The following is a 19495-nucleotide window of genomic DNA, read 5'->3' on the forward strand; positions in this document are numbered from 1 at the left end:
AGGCATTACAACATCAAAGGGAAGTTGCAACTGAGCCAGACCCAGATGGCGGGAAACCCAAGCTCAGTTCAAGACTCTTAGGCAAGTGCAACGGAACGTACCCTTATTACTTTAACAGAGAATAAAGAGGGGACGGTGGGTGCCAAAACAGGAAGAAAGACAGCAGGTTGTTAAACTGGGTTATGCAAATACTAGGGAGGAGCATGGGGCACAGAGGATGCTGGGAAGAAGAGGCTAGCCCAGAAGATCCCAACTATTCCTGGCTATGGCCAGCCTGCTCCCCTGTAAGCCACAGTGCAAACCTTCTTTTTACCTCTGCTTTGAGACTGGGTCTCTGTAAATTGCCCAGGCTGGCCTTGAACCTGCTCTGTGGCTTCAGACTTGTGATCCTTCTGCCTCGGCCTCTTAAATAGTGGGGATTTCAGGACTGTAGTCCTAAGGTCCTATGTGTGAAGCAAAATTAGCATAGAACATCCTGGCCCCAGGTAAAAATGATCCAAGAGAAGGATAGAGAGGGGAGACACCCCAGACATAAAGAACTGATTATCATGACAAGACAGAAATAACGACCTTTGTATATCTGCAGCAAGATTTTATTAAAGAATTTAAGACTTGTCATTGTTACATTCTTCTATGTAAAACCAACTATCCAAACCATGAAAGCCACCCCAGTACCAAGGCAATCCTCGACTCTGGGAGTTACAGTAGAGCTGCAGGGAAGTTGTAGTGTCAAGACTGAGTCCTCTGAGACGGGGCTGCGGGCAGAGGGTGGGAGAGACTGGAACCACTCAGAGTTCCGAGAAACCAAATGATGACCCCAAGAGTCTCTGGAAATATCCAGTGACTTTTCACTTCAGAGAAAATAATTTAAGGCCCAGAGGAGAGAAACAATTTGTCAACAGAGGCCACAGCTGTGAGGGTTGCTTCCGGAAGACAATAGGGTTTGAGAACAGTGGAGAGCCGGAGCCGAGGGCGCAGTAAACCAAAATAGAAAGGCTGAAATGTAAGTAGGAGCTGCATTCAGTTGTCAGGACCGCCAGGCTGACGACTGGGTTAGAAAAGCCCTTATGTTACCAAGACACATGGCAGACTGGACTCCTTTTTCTTCTCTTCGGGGAGGAAATAAGACCCATGTCTTAGCCTCATCTGATTAACAGTGGAATCATTGATTTGGCTGTAGAAAGTCATATTTTAAAAAGGTACTTAATAGAGAAATTATAGGAACAAGACAGAGTCGCTTTAAAATATCATTATGCTGATACAAAAGGAAGATGGGGCGAATAAACCACAGAAAAACAGGAAAGGAAAGAGAAAAGAAACAAAGAAAGGGAGAGAGACCAAAGAGAAAGAGGTGAGAGAGAGAGAGAGAGAGAGCAAGTGGGGAGAAGGGAGAGGGTTGTAGTTTAGTAGAGAAAACACCAACAGAGGGTGTGGGGACGGCAAGCTGAGTAGCAGAAGTCCACTTTTGCAGCAGGGGTGGCTGATCTGTGGCTCAAGTCAGCGAATGTCCAACACTGTCGTTCGGAAGACACATTACAACCTAAACCAAAATCGGATCACCAGAGAACCTGTAGCTACTGCACCATGAAAGCCGGAAAACAGCCAGTGCTCTGGCTTCCAGGACTGAGAATAAAGAATGTCATACAGAATGCATCAAAGAGAAAGGATACAAAACATTAGGGATAATCGGCCCTTAGCCCTTCTCAAATGCTTGAGTCTCCAAACCTCTTTACACACCTAAAGATTAACAAAGAAAGTTATCTATTTATTTATTTATTATTTTTATGTGTGCCATCTGGTGTTTTAGACAAGGTATTTCTTTGCAACCCAGGCTGACCTTGGATTTGTGATTCTATTGCCTCAGCTTCCTAAGGGCTGGGGTTATAGCTGTGCACCACCACATATGGTGCTAAGGAACTCTGTGTGTGTGCATGTGTGAAGTGTTTGCACATGAGAGTGTGGCTGCAGGTGTGCGTGGAGGCTAGAGATCCTTCCTCAGGCACTTTACCAACTACGCTGTTTCTCTCACAAGTCCCCAGTGTCAAAGAGCTTCCACATGTGTTTTTCCGATTGATATTGATGCAGAAATGTAGCAGGTGTTGTTTAAAATTGAAAAATAACAAGGCTAGCTTCCACTCACAGTCAGGCAATAATGTTACATGTCTTGCGATCTTTGTAAAAGTGAAATGTCTCAGCATTGTGACAGGTCCCCAGACCCTCGCACAACAGACTCCATGATGGAAGTACCATTCAGGCTATAAAACTTAGCTCATAGATAACACCACTGGCCAAAATGAAACAAAGACCTAATCCATCAAAGTCCATAGTTCTGGGAAACTCTTTAAATGTACTAAGTTTGCTTTTTGGCTTCTGTAGTTCCGCCTCTGGCTGACTGCTCTTGTTAACTGAAGTCTGTCAACCTAAGATACGGTTTTTGTGCTTCAAAGTTTGAAGTAATAGGGGCAGCAGCGGGGCTGCGTCCCCAACACCCCAGCCGCCTGCCCGGCTAGCTTATGCCCCGAAATAATTACACGGACACTGTATTCTTTTAATCACTGCTTGGCCCATTCTCTTCTAGGCTAATTCTCACATATTAATTTAGCCCATTTCTAATCATCTGTGTGTAGCACCCCAAGGTGTGCTTACCGGGAAGATTCTAGCCTATGTCCATCCTGGGTCGGAGCTTCATCCCGGGAGCGGGGCATGGCGTCTCTCTCAGGCGTCTGCTCAAGAGAGGAGAGCTGTCGAGACTGAGCTCACTTCCTCTTCCTCCCAGCGTCCTGTTCTGTCTACTCCTCCCACCTATCCTCTAACCAATAAAATGGGCCAAGGCAGTTCCTTTATTAGCCAATGACCTTCCTCCATCAAAAGTTCACCCTGAGAAAGGGTCAGTGCTGCACTGGGATCCCGGACACCTAGTGGTCACTGAATGACTAATAAAGACTCTGCTGGCTTTAACTCATGCTTGGGCAATATTCTTTGGTAAATACACCACAGTATTTCTGGAGGTCCTACCAACATCCCCAGAGATCAGACCTTACATTGTGGAGTATTACATTAACTATATAAAGATGTGTTACATTTGTTTATGTTGTGGAATATTTTACTATGTAAAGGTGTGTTTTGTTTATTTTATTTTGCATTTGTTTAACTAGACAAAGGTATGTTACATTTGTTTACGCTGCATTTGCTTAATTATGTAAAGATGTGTTGCTATTTTACCTTGCGTGTCTTAGGCACCTGGTTGTTCTAATTAAAAGCTGAACAGCAAATAGCTAGGCAGTAGAATGATGTGAGATTCCCCTCTGTATGCTGTGAATATCATTGGTTAACGAAGAAATTGTCTTAGGCCCGCACAGGGCAGAATATAGGTAGTCAGGAAAAACTAAACTGAATGCTGGGAGAAAGAAGGCAGAGTAAAGAGAAGCAATGTGGCCCACTGGAGTCAGACAGAATTTTACCCGGTAAGCCACAGCCATGTGGCAATACACAGATTAATGGAAATGGGTTAAATTAAGATGTAAAAGTTAGCCAATAAGAAGTTAGAGCTAATGGGCCAAGCAGTGACTTAATAATATAGTTTCTGTGTAGTTATTTAGGTTCTGGGAGGCTGGGACAAACAAGCAGCCTCCTACAACAGTAGAGGGATAGGCAGGGCTGGTGGGCAGAGAGAATAAGGAGGATGAGGAATTTAGATTCAATAAGTTAAAGAATGAGGAAGAAAGAGAGGAAGATGCCTGGGGCCAGACATCCAGGCAGCTGCCAGCCAGCCAACCATGTAGTAGAACATTCAGAATGAAAGATAAAAATCCCCAAAGGCAAGACATAGGTGAAGAGAAACAGATTAAATTAATTTATAAGAGCTAGTGGGATAATCATATGGTAAGGTTGAGGATTCATAACTAATGATAAGTCTCTTTGTTATAATTTGGGAGCTGGTGATCCGATAAAGTCTGTTACAACCTTGAGACATTGGGGGTGGCCACAGAGTCCTCTAAAGTGAGGAAGAGTGTGCTGTGGTCATGGTCCTCCTAGGGGGTGTGCAATCTGATAATTGATGAATGATAGATAAGAGGTAGACAGATAATAGGTAGGTAGATAGATGATGATAGATTGATTGATTGGTAGATGTCATTGCTTCCTTACTACATAGCTGCCTCAAGCCCCTGCTATCAGTGCTTGCTCACTGTGATGAACTGTGCCCTGGAGATGTGAACTGAACCAACCTTTCCTCTCTTGAGCTGTTTCTGTCAGGGTGTTTTATCTCAGCGCAGGAAAAATCACTAAGACAGAGCTTTGGAAACACTGAGCAATTATGTCTCAGATGTGGACAAAAACCATTATGGGCCATGACCTCTAAGAACATCTCAGCTACCTTCACTATAGTAGAGCCCAACACTGTGGCCACAGACAGGGCCTCAATAGGAAAAGAGGAAGTGGGCACATGGCCCATGGAGGCTGAGGGGGATATCCATTTGCTGACATTTATTAAGGCATTTACCACGTGTGGTGGTTTGAATGAAAACGGCCCCCATAGGACCCATAAGGAGTGTCACTATTAGGAGGTGTGGCCTTATTGGGGTAGGTGTGGCTCTGTTAGAGGAAGTGTGTCACTGTGGGTGGGCTGTGAGGTTTCAGAAGCACAAGCCAGGCCTAGTGGCTCACTCTCTCTTTCTGCTGCCTACTGATCCAGGTGTAGAACTCTTGGTTATCTTTCCAGCACCATGTCTGCCTGCATGCTGCCATGCTTCCTACCATGACGGTAATGGACTAAACTGTAACATTAGGGCCTGCTCATTGGGGTTTATGTCCTGCCCAGTTCCCACAGCCAGTAAGCCCCCCAAAAAACCACACAGAATTCTACATTAACCATAAACTGATTGGCCCATTAGCTCAGGCTTCTTGCTAACTCTTATAACTTACATCCACCCGTTATTCTTATCTATGTTAGCTACATGGCTCGGTACCTTTTTCAGTCAAGCAAATCACAACCAGCTTCTTCAGTGATCTGGGCAGGATTGGGAGGAATGGACTTCCTTCTTCCTAGAATTCTCCTGTTCTCATCGCCCCACCTCTACTTCCTGTCTGGTTGACCTGCTTCTACTTCCTGCCTGGCCAATCAGTGTTTATTTAAAACATGATTGACAGAATACAGACAATTCTCCCACACCACTTCTCCCTCTTTTTTTTTTTAATAAAGAAAATATCCATAGTCCATTTTTTTGGGAATGTGGGCATAGTATTCTGTTGTAGGAGCTGCAGACTACATTCCTGCCGCCCCAGCTCCTGGTCGCCTGGCTAGCTTATACCCCGAAATAACAACACACAAACTGTATTCATTTAAACGCTGCTTGGCCCATTATATCTAGCCTCTTCTCAGCTAACTCTCACACCTGGACTAGCCCATTTCTAATAATGTGTGTAGCACCCCAAGGTGCGCTTACCGGGAAGCTTCTAGCCTATGTCCATCCTGGGTCGGAGCTTCATCGTGTCTGCTCCAGAGAGCAGAGCTATCAAGTCTGAGCTCACTTCCTCTTCCTCCCAGCATTCTGTTCTGCCTACTCCACCCACCTAAGGGATGGCCTATCAAAATGGGCCAAGGCAGTTTGTTTATTACCAATGACCTTCCTCCATCAGTATTCCAGGCTACTTCCAGTTGGTTGGAGGCACTGATAATCTTATGGGAACCTAAAGAAAATGTTGAATTATGGTCAAGTCCTGACTGGAGTATCCTGTGAGGCTTGATCATCTCAGGCAGCAGTCTTGAACCTGTTCCGGATATAGCACTCGGTCATCTGTACCATCTGTTCCTAACGGAGATTTCTCAGGTAGTCTTCCTTGACAAAACCTGATTTTTCATAACTCAGAATAAATCTACAGCTTCTCATTTCCTGTGGAAACAACAGCAAAATCTCTTCTCCAAAGTAGCATACCTTCTGACTTCAATGTTGAAGTAAAGGTATTTTCAAAATATCTATCTTGAATTAATTCAACAGCATTTATAAAGCAAATATCTTTTAGCAGCTGTTGCTCCTTAGCATTCAAACAATTCAAAGAGAGCATAATAACATACAATATCATGATTCTATGTGTATTTTTCATCTTTATGTGGCTTTATTTTAAACTCTATTTCTTTTATTTTTACTTTTTGAGACAGTTTCTCTGTGTATCTTTGGCTGTCCTAGAACTCTCTGTGTAGACCAGGCTGCCCTTGAACTCACAGAGATCTGCCTGTCTCGTCTCTGCCTCCCAGGCATTGGGATTAAAGGTGTGTGCTACCACACCTTGAACTTACAGAGGTCTGTCTGCTTCTGCCTCCAAGACATTGGGATTAAAGGTGTGTACCACCACACCCAACTACTCTCTTTCTTTTTTATTTTAAGGACTTTAACCTTTAGCCTGCATATATTTTTAACACAGTGTAAACCATTTAGAGGTTTTCTTCATCTTTGAATTTCTCTTACATATAGCTCTCTTTTTCTGACCACACGAGTCTTTAATTTGCCAAGCACTATGGCTAGGATTAAAGCTGTGGCTTTGACGGTTGGATTCAGTCCATTCCTTAGCTTTCCAGCCTGGTGGCAGAGGTACTGGCCAGAGCCATGTTTATTGCCACAACTCTATGGCATTTCAAGGTCCCTGCCAACAAGCAAGCTGCAACAGTGTGCCCACAAACAACATTCAAATGCTCTCTCTGTAGCTGGACCTCCTGCCTCAAAGAGTCAGCATTTGCACTGGCAGGACGGACCAGAACACCAGCATTTTAAAATGGCACAGCTTTTTTCCTGCTACAGCTGAAAACCAAAAAGCATGCATTTAGCTTTTCATCAACACCATTTAAGTGTTTCATTTTAAAGGAGCTGTAAAGTTTTACAGCTAAAGCTGAGTCAGGAAGCCTCTCTTAGATGAAAGCGCTTGCCTCTAGCAAGCAGTGCAGACCTGAGAAATTGCTGCTACCAAGAAAACATGCTTCACTCTTTTCTTTCCCAAGCTTTCTCAGGCTTTCTGTGGATGCAGTGCCCCATGTTGGGCACTATTCTATAACATTAGGGCCTGCTCACTGGGGTTTATGTCCTGCCCAGTTCCCACAGTCAGTAAGCCCCCAAAGAAACCACACAGAATTCTACATTAACCATAAACTGATTGGCCCATTAGCTCAGGCTTCTTGCTAACCCTTATAACTTACATTCACCCATTATTCTTATCTATGTTAGCCACATGACTCGGTACCTTTTTCAGTGGAGCAAATCACAACCAGCTTCTTCGGTGGTCTGGGCAGGATTGGGAGGAATGGGCTTCCTCCTTCCTAGAATTTTCCTGTTCTCATCACCCCGCCTCTACTTCCTGTCTAGTTGACCTGCCTCTACTTCCTGCCTGGCCAATCAGCATTTATTTAAAACATGTTTGACAGAATACAGACAATCCTCCTGTACTACTAAACCTCTGGATTGTAAGTCAGCCACAATTAAATGCTTTCCTTTATAAGAGTTGCCATGGTCATGATGTCTCTTCACAGTAATAAGAAGCCCTAATTAAGACAGAAGTTGGTATGAGGGACTTGGGTATTTCTGTAAAAGGCTGAATCATGTTTTGGTTTGGAGGAATGTGGACTTTGGGACTTTGGGTTAGGAAAGCCATGGAATGCTTTAAGTATGGAATAATGGGCCATACTAGCAGGAGTGTGGAAGATGGTGGTGTTGTAGATGATTTGAACTGTGAGGGCCTAGCTCAAGAGGTTTCAGAGGAAAAGAATTTTAGTATGTTACTTGGAGATAGTTCTTGCGATATTTTGGTGAAGAATGGTTGCTTTCTGCCCCTGTTAAAACAAAAAACCTGCCTAAGGCCAAATTAAAGAGTAATATATTAACAGCTTTGGCAGAGAACATTTACAAACAATTTAGCATTGACTGTGCTGTGTGGCTATTTTCTTATGCAGATATATAATCAAAATATATTTGAACAAGGGGGACATGTTCCACCCTCAGCAAGCAGCAGATCTTGGCAGCTTCAGCCACATGGTTCTGGCTTTAGAGTCAAGAATACGGGACAGGGTTATGGAATCTCCCCCTGTGACTAAGAAGAGCTGCTAGGATCAGGCATGTGTCAGGGTGTCTCTTCATGGAGGCCCAGAGAGGCTACTTTGTGAAGCTGTGTTAGTCAAGCCTGGATTGCCTTGGAGATCCCAAGATGTTGGCGATGCCAGAACTGTGGGATACCTGCCAAGGAAAGCTGCTAACAGGGTGTGGAACCAGCCCAAGAGCAAGAAATGTGTGGTAGTCAGCAAGCTGAAAGGAGTTGGAGCGCTCATGAGTGCTTTGACATCAGACATGGAGATGCTGTTTGGAGTTTTCCGAGCTGTTTTTTCATCTTGCTTTCATCCAGAATTTCACCCCTTGCTCCCTTTCCTCCCTTTTGGAATGGCAATGTATATTCTGTACCATTCTATGCTGGAAGTATGTGATTTCCTTTTTGTCATTTTGATTTTACAGAGTTATAGGTTAGAGATTGCCATGAGTATCAGAGACTTGGAACTGTAGGTTTTAAAACACTGTTAAGACTGAGAGCCGATGGGGACTTTTGAATTTGAACTAAATGCGTTTTGCATTATGATATGGCTATGAGCCTGTGGGGTCCACGGAGTGGACTGTGGTGGTTTGAATGAGAATGGCCCCCATGGTCTATAGAGAATGGCATTCTTAGAAGGTGTGGTCTTGTTGGAGGAAGTGTGTCACTGTGAAAGGCTTTGAGGCTTCAGAAGCACAAGTCAGGCCCAGTGCTCACTCTTCCTGCTGCCTGCTGATCCAGATACAGAACTCTTTACTGCCTCTCCAGCACCATGTCTTCCTGCACAAGGCCATGCTTCTCACCTTGGCGATAATGGACTAAATCTATGAACTGTAAACCAGCCCAAACTAAGAGTTTTCCTTTCTCAGCATTTCTGTGATCATGGTGTCTCTTTACAGCAGTAGAAACCTTAACTAAGACACCAGGAATCTACTTCTGTGAATGAAAAGACCAGGCCTTACAAGAAGACAATGCCAAAGTCAACTATACACGTCCACCGTGGGAAGTCTATGGTGCAATGGGCTCAGGAAGGAAGCAGATCATCGATGTGTGGGTTTGGCAAGCAGGAAAATCTTGGAAAGAACTCATCCTTGATCTGCATTGAACTGTGTAGACAAAGGAGGAAGGGTGACTATGAACACTGAGCAGGCGCCCAGAAACATGTCGGGGAGAGGGGAGGCTTGTTTTGGGAACACTCCATGTAAAGGAGCTGTGGGAGAAAACAGAGAGGAGTGTGGAAGAGAATGTTGTGTCTGGAGAACTGCAGACAGCACCGTCTGCTGGACCATTTACATTTTGCACAGTGGTTCCAAGGTGAGAAGCGTCGTTGGAAAGACAAGCAGCCGCCAGACCTTTGAGGGTCTTAAGCAGCCACCTCTAGAACGCACTAGTTCTATTTCTTTCCAGCTCTGTAGATTTGAACTCAGTGCCTCTTCATCTCCACCCCTCATTCTTCTTCAGGCTCATCCATCCCTTCCCTGCCCTCTGGAATTTTACTCTGCCCACCATACCATCCCTGTGTGGTCATGTCCCTGGGGTTATGTCCAATCTCATTGTCAGGATCCTCAGGGCCCACCAAATTCCTCTGTTGCCTGACTCTTGGTGACTCCTCCTCCTCCTCCTCCTCCTCCTCCTCCTCTTTCTCTTCTTCTTCTTCTTCTTCTTCTTCTTCTTCTTCTTCTTCTTCCTCTTCCTCCTCCTCCTCCTCCTCCTCCTCCTCCTCCTCCTCCTCCTTCTTCCTCTCTCTCTCTCTCTCTCTCTCTCTCTCTCTCTCTCTCCATTTCTACCCTTCCTTTGGCCCGAGTCAGTTTTTCTGATGGTTTATATTATTGTCTTTTTGACTGACCCTTAGCTTGCTCTATAAACTTTCCTTTCTGATTCCTTAAAAGCCAGGCTCAGCCTTGACTCTACTCTTTCTCTTCTCTCTTTAGGGCCTCTCATTCTTGTGGCTTTGCTTACTGCCATTTTTCTCTTGGGCACTTTCTCAGATGTAGGGAGCATAGGCTCTGTTCACACAGCGCCTCCTTTAGAGTGCCTCACACACACCTCAAATCCAACACGCTGAAACTGATCTGTTTTTAAGTGTTACACATTTATTTATCTAGCAGGTGTGTATATGATGTAGTACACACATGAAGGTCAGAAGACAACTTGTGGAAGTCAATTCTCTATCATGGTCTTAGGAATTGAACTCAGGTTGCCAAGCTTGGCAGCAAATACCTTTACTTACTGAGCCATCTTGACCCAAACTAGTTTTTAATAGTTCTACTGTTGAAGTACAATATGTATCAGAAAACTACCTTATTTTGTGTATGGATGGATAGTCTTTAATAATTTGCTGAGTTACCTGTTATTTTGCCAGGTGTGGGTGGCATGTGGCTTTAATCCAAGCACTTGGGAGGCAGAGGCAGGCAGATCTTTGTGAGTTAGAGGCCAGCATGGTCTACAGAGTGAGTTTCAGGACAGCCAGGTGTGCACAGAGAAACTGTCTCAAAAAACAAAACAAAGAAGAAAGAAGGAAGGGAGGGAGGAAGGAAGGAAGGGAGGAAGGAAGGAAGGAAGGAAGAAGGGAAGGAAGGAAGGGAGGAAAAAGCTATCATTGCAACAACCCGACTTTAGACCATCCTATTACCTGACAGACCTTTTCCTGCAGCTCACCATCAACTGATAGTCCCCAGCTGTGGATGACCACAGCCCCTCTTTCAGCCTTTGTAGGCTTGTTTTTTCTGGACCTTCCCTGGCAGCAGCAGAGCGGCTACCAGACAGGTCCTTCATGTGTTCGAATTCTTTCACCTTGTGTGGTACTCTGAGGTTGCAGGGCTCAGCAATGTAACTGGAAGTTTCTCTCCTGCCTGCCAGTTCCTGAATAACCACCCAAGGCTTAATATTAATTACAAACTGTTTAGACTATTAGCCCAGGCTTATTATTAACTAGTCCTTACAACTTAAGTTAACCTTTTTCTATTATTCTGTATTTTACCACAAGGCTTGTGGTTTGTTACCTCACATCTTGCTTCTCTGGTGGCTGCTGATGTTTCCCAGACTCCACTTCTTTTTCCCTTTATCTTTGCTTTATTTTGCACCTGGCTCTATTCTGAAGCACGATTAATAAAAACTCAGAGAGAGAGAAATTGGGGCTCAACCTGAAGATCCAAAAAGCAAAGCAGTTCAGCCACTGGCTTTTACCTCGACCTTAGTCTGAAAATGGCGATCCTGCCTCCAGGCATCTCAGAATGAGATTGAGACTGACAGCTGTCTCCTCCCATTTTATAATCCTTTCTAAGGCTGGGATTAAAGGCATGCATCGCCCAGTTTCTATGGCAACTAGTGTAGCTACTGGGATTAAAGGTGTGTGTTATCACTACCTGGTCTGTAAGGCTGACCATTGGGGCTGTTGTACTTTTTGATCTCCAGGCAAACTGTATTTATTAAAATACAAATGAAATGCCACTTCATTATTCTGCCTGGCTATTGGCCAAATCAGCTTCTTTATTAACCAATTAGGTAATAAAACATATTCACAGCACACAGAAGGGCATCTCACATCACAGCTCCTTGTTCCTTTGTGCTGTGCCGACTCTTGCTTTTGCTCCTGCTCAAGAGAGAGCACAAGCAGTTGGAGTGATCCACTTTTTGTCTGCCAAGACCAGCCTAACAGGAACTGGCACAAACACGTGTAGCCGCATGAACACGCGTAGCCGCATGAGCACGCGTAGCCGCATGAACACGCATAGCCGCATGAGCACGCGTAGCCGCCTGAACACGTGTAGCCATTTGGCTTTACTTCCTGGTCTGCGCCTAGGGTGATGTTGGCTTTATGGCCATCTTATGTCTAATGTTGTAAGGACAGAAGTCTGATCTCTGTGACCTAGTAGTTCTGTTTCCTAGTGATGTCTAATTTGATGGATGGCCATCATCCAATACAGTTCACAATCTGAATCTCCCTGAGTCCTTTTTAGACCCTCCTCTTCATAGGCTCATGCTCCTTCCTGCCAACTCTGCCTCCCAAGTATCTCTAGAACCACCTTCTCATCAGCTTCATGGTGATTGTTCTAACCCAGGCTACCACTCTTTCTGCTTATGCAAACTATTCTGCCATTGGATACGTCTTCGTTTCCAAATTCAGACCATCTTTCTTATTTAAAAGATGACCGCAACCTGGAGAGATGGCCCAGTGGTTAAGAGCACTGGCTGCTCTTCTAGAGGTCCTGAGTTCAATTCCCAGCACCCACATAGAGACACAACCATCTCTAGTTGAATCTGATGCCCTCTTCTGGCATGAAGTTGTACATGCAGATAGAGCACTCATTCTTAAAATAAATCTTAAAAAAATTAAAAGATGATTGCAAATGCTTGGTATGTGCCCAAAATATATGAAAACATAACTTATGAAGTCTAAGGATAAAAAAAAAAATCCTGTGGGCCAATCAGCTTGCAACAGGCCAATCAATTCCCTGATGCCCACCCAGTTCACACTGGTGTAGAAAGATCCAGTGGTTCCTTGTGGTTCTTAAGATAAAGTCCAGAAGGCTCCCATTTTCTCCCCAGGAGTTTCTATTCCACTTCATCAGTCTTGTCCCTCAGACACTAGCCTTCAAAGTCGCACGAGAAAGTTTGCCTCACTGTTCCTAGGACCAGACAAGATATGCCCAGAACTGACCACTTCTCTTCCCAGCCAAATCTCCTTTCATTCCTAGCTTTCCTCCATACCAACAGCTGAATTTCTGAGGGGGTCAAGGGTCAGGGCCCTGCCCACCTTGCTAGCACTGCAATGCCCGGCCCACCTAGTCAGCCCTGCAATGCCCGGCCTATCTTGCCAACACTGTATCTCTCATGTTGGCTGTAATGGCGTAAATGAATGTGCCTTGCTTAGACTTACCAGGTACTCAGAAAGCATCTTTGGTGTACTAGTGTGTGACATGGCTCAGATGTAGGTATCTGGCAGATATTTTGAGTTTAGCAAAGGCTCAGTCTACAGATATGATTTTGAGAGCACGAGCCAGCTGAAATCTAAACTATAGGCATACCTAAGACTAACAAGAAGAGAGAAGAGGCTGAAGGGTTTATTAAATGAACATTTAAAGTCATGGGGAAGAGGAGAGCCAGTGAAGGACTTGAAGGAATACAGAAACCAATGGTGACAAATCTCAAGGAGTCTCAGAGCTCATGCAGAGTGGGACAGGACAAGAACACAATGGTCATAGCCCACGGGAGTCTTTGGGCATCTATGAGGGGAATTCTGAAGGCACTGAAGTAGGAGTACGGAGTGAAGGAGCATGAGGAAATACTATAATGTGTGAGCTGTGTGTGAACTTCATTTGTGTATGATTGTATGAGTGTGTATTTAGAAACGTGTGTTTTGTGTGTATGTGTGAGCATGTGTTTGTATGTTGCATATGTGTGTTTTTGTGTGCATGAGCATGTGTTTGTCCTGTATATATGTGTGCATTGTATATTGTGTATGTGCGTCTATGTGCATGTGCCCTTTAAGGGACCTTCAGAAGCAAAAGGCAGTAACATTTAAGATCTCATGCAAATACTTCTGAGCCACATGCTGAGCATCTCCTAAGCTGAGAGGAAGATCCTGTGGAGAATGAAGTCAGAGCCTTCAGAAGGCTATGATTTATGGGGTCTGAGTCCAGTCGTCACGGTACATGGCGCTGGCAAAGAAGCTCACATCTAAGTGTCGAGGAAAACAAGCGAGTGTGGATACCGAGCCCTCTGCTTCTGCTCCCGAGTCTAGGGAGCTTTGGCTCAACTCGTTTGCGTCCTTCTATTTATGGAAAGCAGATGGATGTGGCTTCCCCAGATACCCATCAATCCTGGGAAAGGGTGGAGAAAAGGTGGGAGGGAAATTCCTTCCATGTTGCCAACTTATCCCTGACCACTGTGTGGATCTTTCATTCTTGTTTCTGTTCTGTTCCTTGCCTTCCCAATCTTAATGTGCTTTAGCTGGAAAGAGAGTCTTTCCCATGTTTGATTTTCCATTTTATGTCTGACAGGAGGGTTCATGGAGTTTGAGGGCTTGGCAGCAGCCCTGAGAAATGATCTAATAGGAAGGGAAGAGGGGACCATTTCTGGGTTAAAGATGCTGGAGAATTTAAGGTTTTATTTTGTGGGAGGGTGCATAGCATACAAAGAAATCAGTTTTATTGGGTTGTTTTTATACATATCATTTTATATATGGCATTATACTTTATTCTTATTTTACTTCCCCCCTCTGCCCCTTCCCCTCTTACTGTCCCTTTAATTCCCCCAAATATTCCCCCTTCTGTTTTCATGACACATAATCTATTACCTTTTTCTCTCAACCTCTCCTTCCCTTTAGACCTCCTTGTTTCCTCTCACAGTCCCCTTTCCACATTCATGTCTCACAATACACATTCACACACGCACATTCACACACACATGCACGCACACACACACACACATTCACACGCACATGCATGCACACTCATACACAAATTCACACACACACATTCACACACATGCATGCGCATTCACACACTCACACACATTCACACACACTCACACACATTCACACACATGCACACACATTCACACACATGCACACACATATACACACATTCACACACACATGCACACACATATTTACACACATTCACATACATAAACACACGCACACTCACACAATTCACACATACACATATATTCACACACATTCACACACACATATACACACATTCACACACATATACACACATTCACACACACGCACACATACATTCACCACACATTCACCCATGTACACACACATGCACACCCCTCTCTCATCCCCCTCTTTAATGCTCTACTTTATATAAAAGGTTTTGAAAACCTCTTGTTTCTCTGATGTTTTATTTTATTTAACATAATGCTCTCCAGTTCCATCCACTTTCCTGAAGATGCCATAATTTCATTTTCCTTATGGATGAATAAAATTCCATTGTGTCTTTACCCACTCACCATTGATAGACATCTCGGCTGGCTCAGGATACTGTGAATAGCACAGCCATGGCCATGGGCGTGCAAGTGCCTCCCTGGTCTGCTGACTTAGAGTTGGGTAAACATCCAGGAATGGGATAGCTGGGGACCCACTGCTCTGTTGCTTTCTGAGGAACCTTCCATACTCACTTCCACAGTGGCTACGCTGATTTACATTTCCACGGTCCCTCACCAGCATTTGTGGTATTCGTTTTCATTATGACAGCCATTATTATCGGAGTGAGATGAACTCTCAGAGCTGTTTTGAAAGAAACCTAATGGCTAAGGATGTTGAGGACGTTTGAAAGTATTGATTGGTCATTGTATTTCTTCTTTTGAGAACTCTCTATTCTATTTACTAGCCCATTTATGGGCTAGATGACTTGTCTTTTTGTGTGTTCTTTATACATCCTAGATGCTAACCCTCTGTCCAGTGTGTAGCTGGCAGATTCTCTCCCATTATGTAGGCTCCCTCTTCATTCTTCTGATTATTTTCTTTGCAATACAGAAGCTTTGAGATCTCATGCAGCCTCATATGCCAATCTTGGGATTATTTCTAGAGCGATTAGAGTTATCTTTAGAAAGCTCTTGCCTGTGCCTATATCACAAAGTGCTTTGTTTATTTTTTTCTTGAGCATTCTTGGAGTATCAGGCTTTAATCCATTATTGAGTTTTGTACATGGTGAGAAAGAAATCTATTTAATTTCATTTTTCTGCAGTGCTATCTAGTTTCCCAGCACTGTTTACTGAAGAGCTATCTTCCCCCAGTGGATGCCTCGCATACCTTTGTTAAAAGTCAGGTGGCCGTCGCTGTGTAGGTTGATGTATGAGGCCTCTATTCTAGTCCACTGACCCATCTCTGCTTTTGTGCTGGCTTTGCCATCGTGACTCTGGCATGGGATCTGAGATCATTTATTACAGTGCCACCAGCTTCGCTCTTTCTGCCTAGGTTTGCTTTGGCTCTATTGGAGTCTTTTGTGGTTTTGTATGAGATAGGGTTTTAGGATTTTTTTTTCTAGTTCTGTGAAGAGTGTCATCAGGGTTTTGATGGGGATTGCATTGAACCTGTAGATTTCTTTTGGTAAGAACTATTTCACAATATTAATTCTGTGAGTCCATTTCTGGGGGTCTCCTTCAATTATTTTTTTTCAGTGTTTTTAAGTTCATCTCTCGTTGGATGGGTTTGTTCTTAGGTGTTTAGTGTTTTGGAGCTATTGTGAATTGTATTTTGTTTTTCCTGATTTTTTTCTTAGCAAGGTCATTATTGGTATATTGTAAGTGGGTTTTATAGGCTGATTTTGGATCCTCAAGGTTTTTTATTGTTTTTATTGAGCTATACATATTTCTTCACTCCCCGCCCTACCTGCCCTCTCCCCATCTATGCTCTCCCGTGACCCCCACTCTCCCAGTTTACTCAGGAGATCTTGTCTTTTTGACTTTCCTATGTAGATCCATGTATGTCTCTCTTAGGGTCCTCTTTTTTGTCTAGTTTCTCTGGGGTTGTGGACTGTAGGCTGGGCTTCCTTTGCTTTATGTTATGAGTGAATACATATTATATTTGTCTTTCTGGGTCTGGGTTACCTCAGTCAATATGTTTTTTTTTTTTTTTTTCTAGATCCATCCATTTGCCTGCAAATTTCAAGATTCTGAAGGTTTTAGCAGACTTCTGGCAGGAGAGGGCGCCCAAGGGCTGGAAGAAAAAGAAAAAAACTGAAGCAATTCAAAGCCAGAGAACAGATAGTGGGATTTAATTTCTGGCAATGTTTCTATAATCCAGAGGGACCTTTGGGTTAAGTCAGGACAAAAGAGGATGAAAGCGAGGGGAGGAGAAAGACTCATAAACAGTGACACATGCCCAGAAAGAGCCACACGCAGGGAATCGGTACCTCTGACCCTCTCCCTACTCTCTCTCTCTCTCCTCACACCACACACACACACACACACACACACACACACACACACACACACTTATTCTCTCTCTCTCTCCTCACACCACACACACCATCTCTGACCCCCTCCCTGCACACACACACACACACACACACACACACTTACTCTCTCTCTCTCTCCCCTCACACCACATACATCACATACACCATCTCTGACCCCCCTCCGCGTGCGCGCGCGCGCGCGCACACACACACACACACACACACATGCACTCTCTCTCACACACACCCCCTCTCCACCGGTATCTCTTACCCCCCCCCCCTCCACATCACATATACCATACCAAGTCCTTTGGAAAGTGGTGGACAGATTCTCAGACCCCAGAAGGCCTGATAAATTATTTTAGTCAAGGGTGGGACCCAGGAATGTGTATTTTTCCAAGATTCCTGACAAAGCAGCTCCTGTTTGGCCCAGCAGGCCCCTGGGCCTTTTGCAAAGCCCATTTGTGTACACAAAATCTAGCTTTAGCAAGACCTTGCTAATTCACTTGGCAAGGACTCTGCCCTTCCTTCCCCCAGCATCTATTCAGCCTCGATATCTGATCAGTCTTCTCATCTTCCTCCACTCCTCGGTAATGCCGGTCACCTTGGCCAGCCTTCGGCAAGATTTCCGTCAGGTCAGGTCCATTGGCACCACCTCTCTTCCCTCACTCCGATGTTTCCTCCTAGTAATTTTCCATCTGCCAATCGCCATCATGCAGTTTGGCTGCAAACCCTCACTTGTCTGGTCTGTATTTGGAACTGAGCCCAGTTCTATGCAGAGCTCTTCTTCCCCAGTGGCAGCAGTCCTGCAAGGGATCTGACCCCTTTAACTCGGTTCTAGTTCCAGCTTCCTGTAATACTGTCCAAAGAGGGTCAAGGAACCTGCTCAACAAACTGAACTCTATTAACTAATCAGGCAGTGCCTTAGTTATACAACTACTTTGAGGCTTAACTTGGTGACTCCAGGCATCAACATGTGGCTGATAGGACACAATAGAGCCACTTTTAAATTTAATTCTTGATGCTGGCAAGATGGTCCAGGTGATCAAGAAACTCTTGTGTAAAAATGGGGAGCTGAGTTCAGTCCCCAGCATACATATAGAATGTTGGGTGTGGTGGTATGTACCTGTAATCCCAGTTCTAGGGAAGTGGACACAGGTAGATCCCTGGGGCTCGCTGGCCACCAGCATAGCCTAACCATCAAGCCTAGGTCCTGTGAGAAACCTTGTCTCAAACAATAATATGGACAGCTCCTGAGGAACCACACTGGAGACTGACTTCTGGCCTCTACATGAACATGTACACAGAATGATCCATCCCCACATCAACACACCACATACACACACACACAAACACTTGTATACATACACTAAATAAATTTGTATACCTGTCAATATAATGCATTGAGTGTTTAAAAGGTCTCATGGTTTCTGAGGGCTCTTGAAGCCTCCAGGCCATAGTCCTACTCACAGAGAATAACTTTTAAAACTTATCACAGTTTCTGTCCCCAGAAGGGTTCAATTATGTTTGTTAAACAATATTCTTTTAAGTATTTTCTAATTTTGCAATTTAGAAGTTACTTACTGATTTCCTATAAAGAACCTCTCCCACCCCTAATCACACCTTCATCTGGTGTCTTCCAGACCCTGATACTATAGCTTCACAGTCCCCGTGGGATTGCCAATCGGCGTTCATTTTATCAGGGCATGCCAAGGCCACACCAGGGATGTGGTTACATTTAGTTTCTTGTGTCCTTTGCCTTCTCTTGGGAGTTAACAAACATCCCCATCCTTATTTCTCTGCTTTCTCAGTTGCTTGTGATCTCCAGACCCTCAGATAAGAAATACAAACCAAGCAAACAGGTAGCACGTAGTAAGTCCACTCTTCTCTTCCAGCCTGGACAGAGCCTTACAGCTTGGCGATGTGGAGAACTCTCTTTGCAGATATCTGGGAATCCCTGTGTTTCTCTTTCTTGGTGTACCTCCTGAGGATGCCGCAGGATTTTTCTGTGTAACAGGACTCTGAGAGGGGGAGTAGTAGTTTACATTGTAACATTGCTGTGCGGTGTGAATCTTCTGTCCTCAGCTGGTGTAGCAGTTCCCATCATCCCCACCCTTGTGCCAACTCCCCTTCACTGCATTTAGCTGAGCAAGAAACTCTGGGTTGGAGATGATATTCTCCCCATCTGGAGGACACTGTCAGTGTCTAGCTTGCGGTGTTAGATTCAGTGTTGATCCTAGCTTTTGTATCGTGGGCTGTTTCTCTCTCTACAGCTTCTCAGTTCCATTCACTCCTGGGGATCTAACATTTCGAGTGTTCTGTTTGGTGGGGGTTTGGTTTCTGTTTTGTAGCGGGCTTTGAGTACATTGAGTACCCTCCTGACTGCTCAAATGGAACCTCACTTGCCTTAGGAAACTTTGGAGAAAGTATTTCTTGGTTAGTGGATCCTCTTCCACTTTATCTGCTCTCTCTCTCTCTCTCTCTCTCTCTCTCTCTCTCTCTTTCATTGTTATTAG

General features: G+C 44.4%; 1 protein-coding gene across 1 annotated transcript in view; it reads left to right on the forward strand.

Annotated features, from left to right (window-relative positions):
* CUNH1orf74 (chromosome unknown C1orf74 homolog) overlaps positions 1 to 19495 on the forward strand; it is a 127009-nt gene that overhangs the window by 75831 nt on the left and 31683 nt on the right. The gene's annotated exons all lie outside the window — the stretch shown is intronic.

This window comes from Microtus oregoni, unplaced genomic scaffold (assembly GCF_018167655.1).
Source record: "Microtus oregoni isolate MIOR12 unplaced genomic scaffold, Mior012 000047F_ref0000412, whole genome shotgun sequence".
NCBI classification, from domain to species: domain Eukaryota; kingdom Metazoa; phylum Chordata; class Mammalia; order Rodentia; family Cricetidae; genus Microtus; species Microtus oregoni.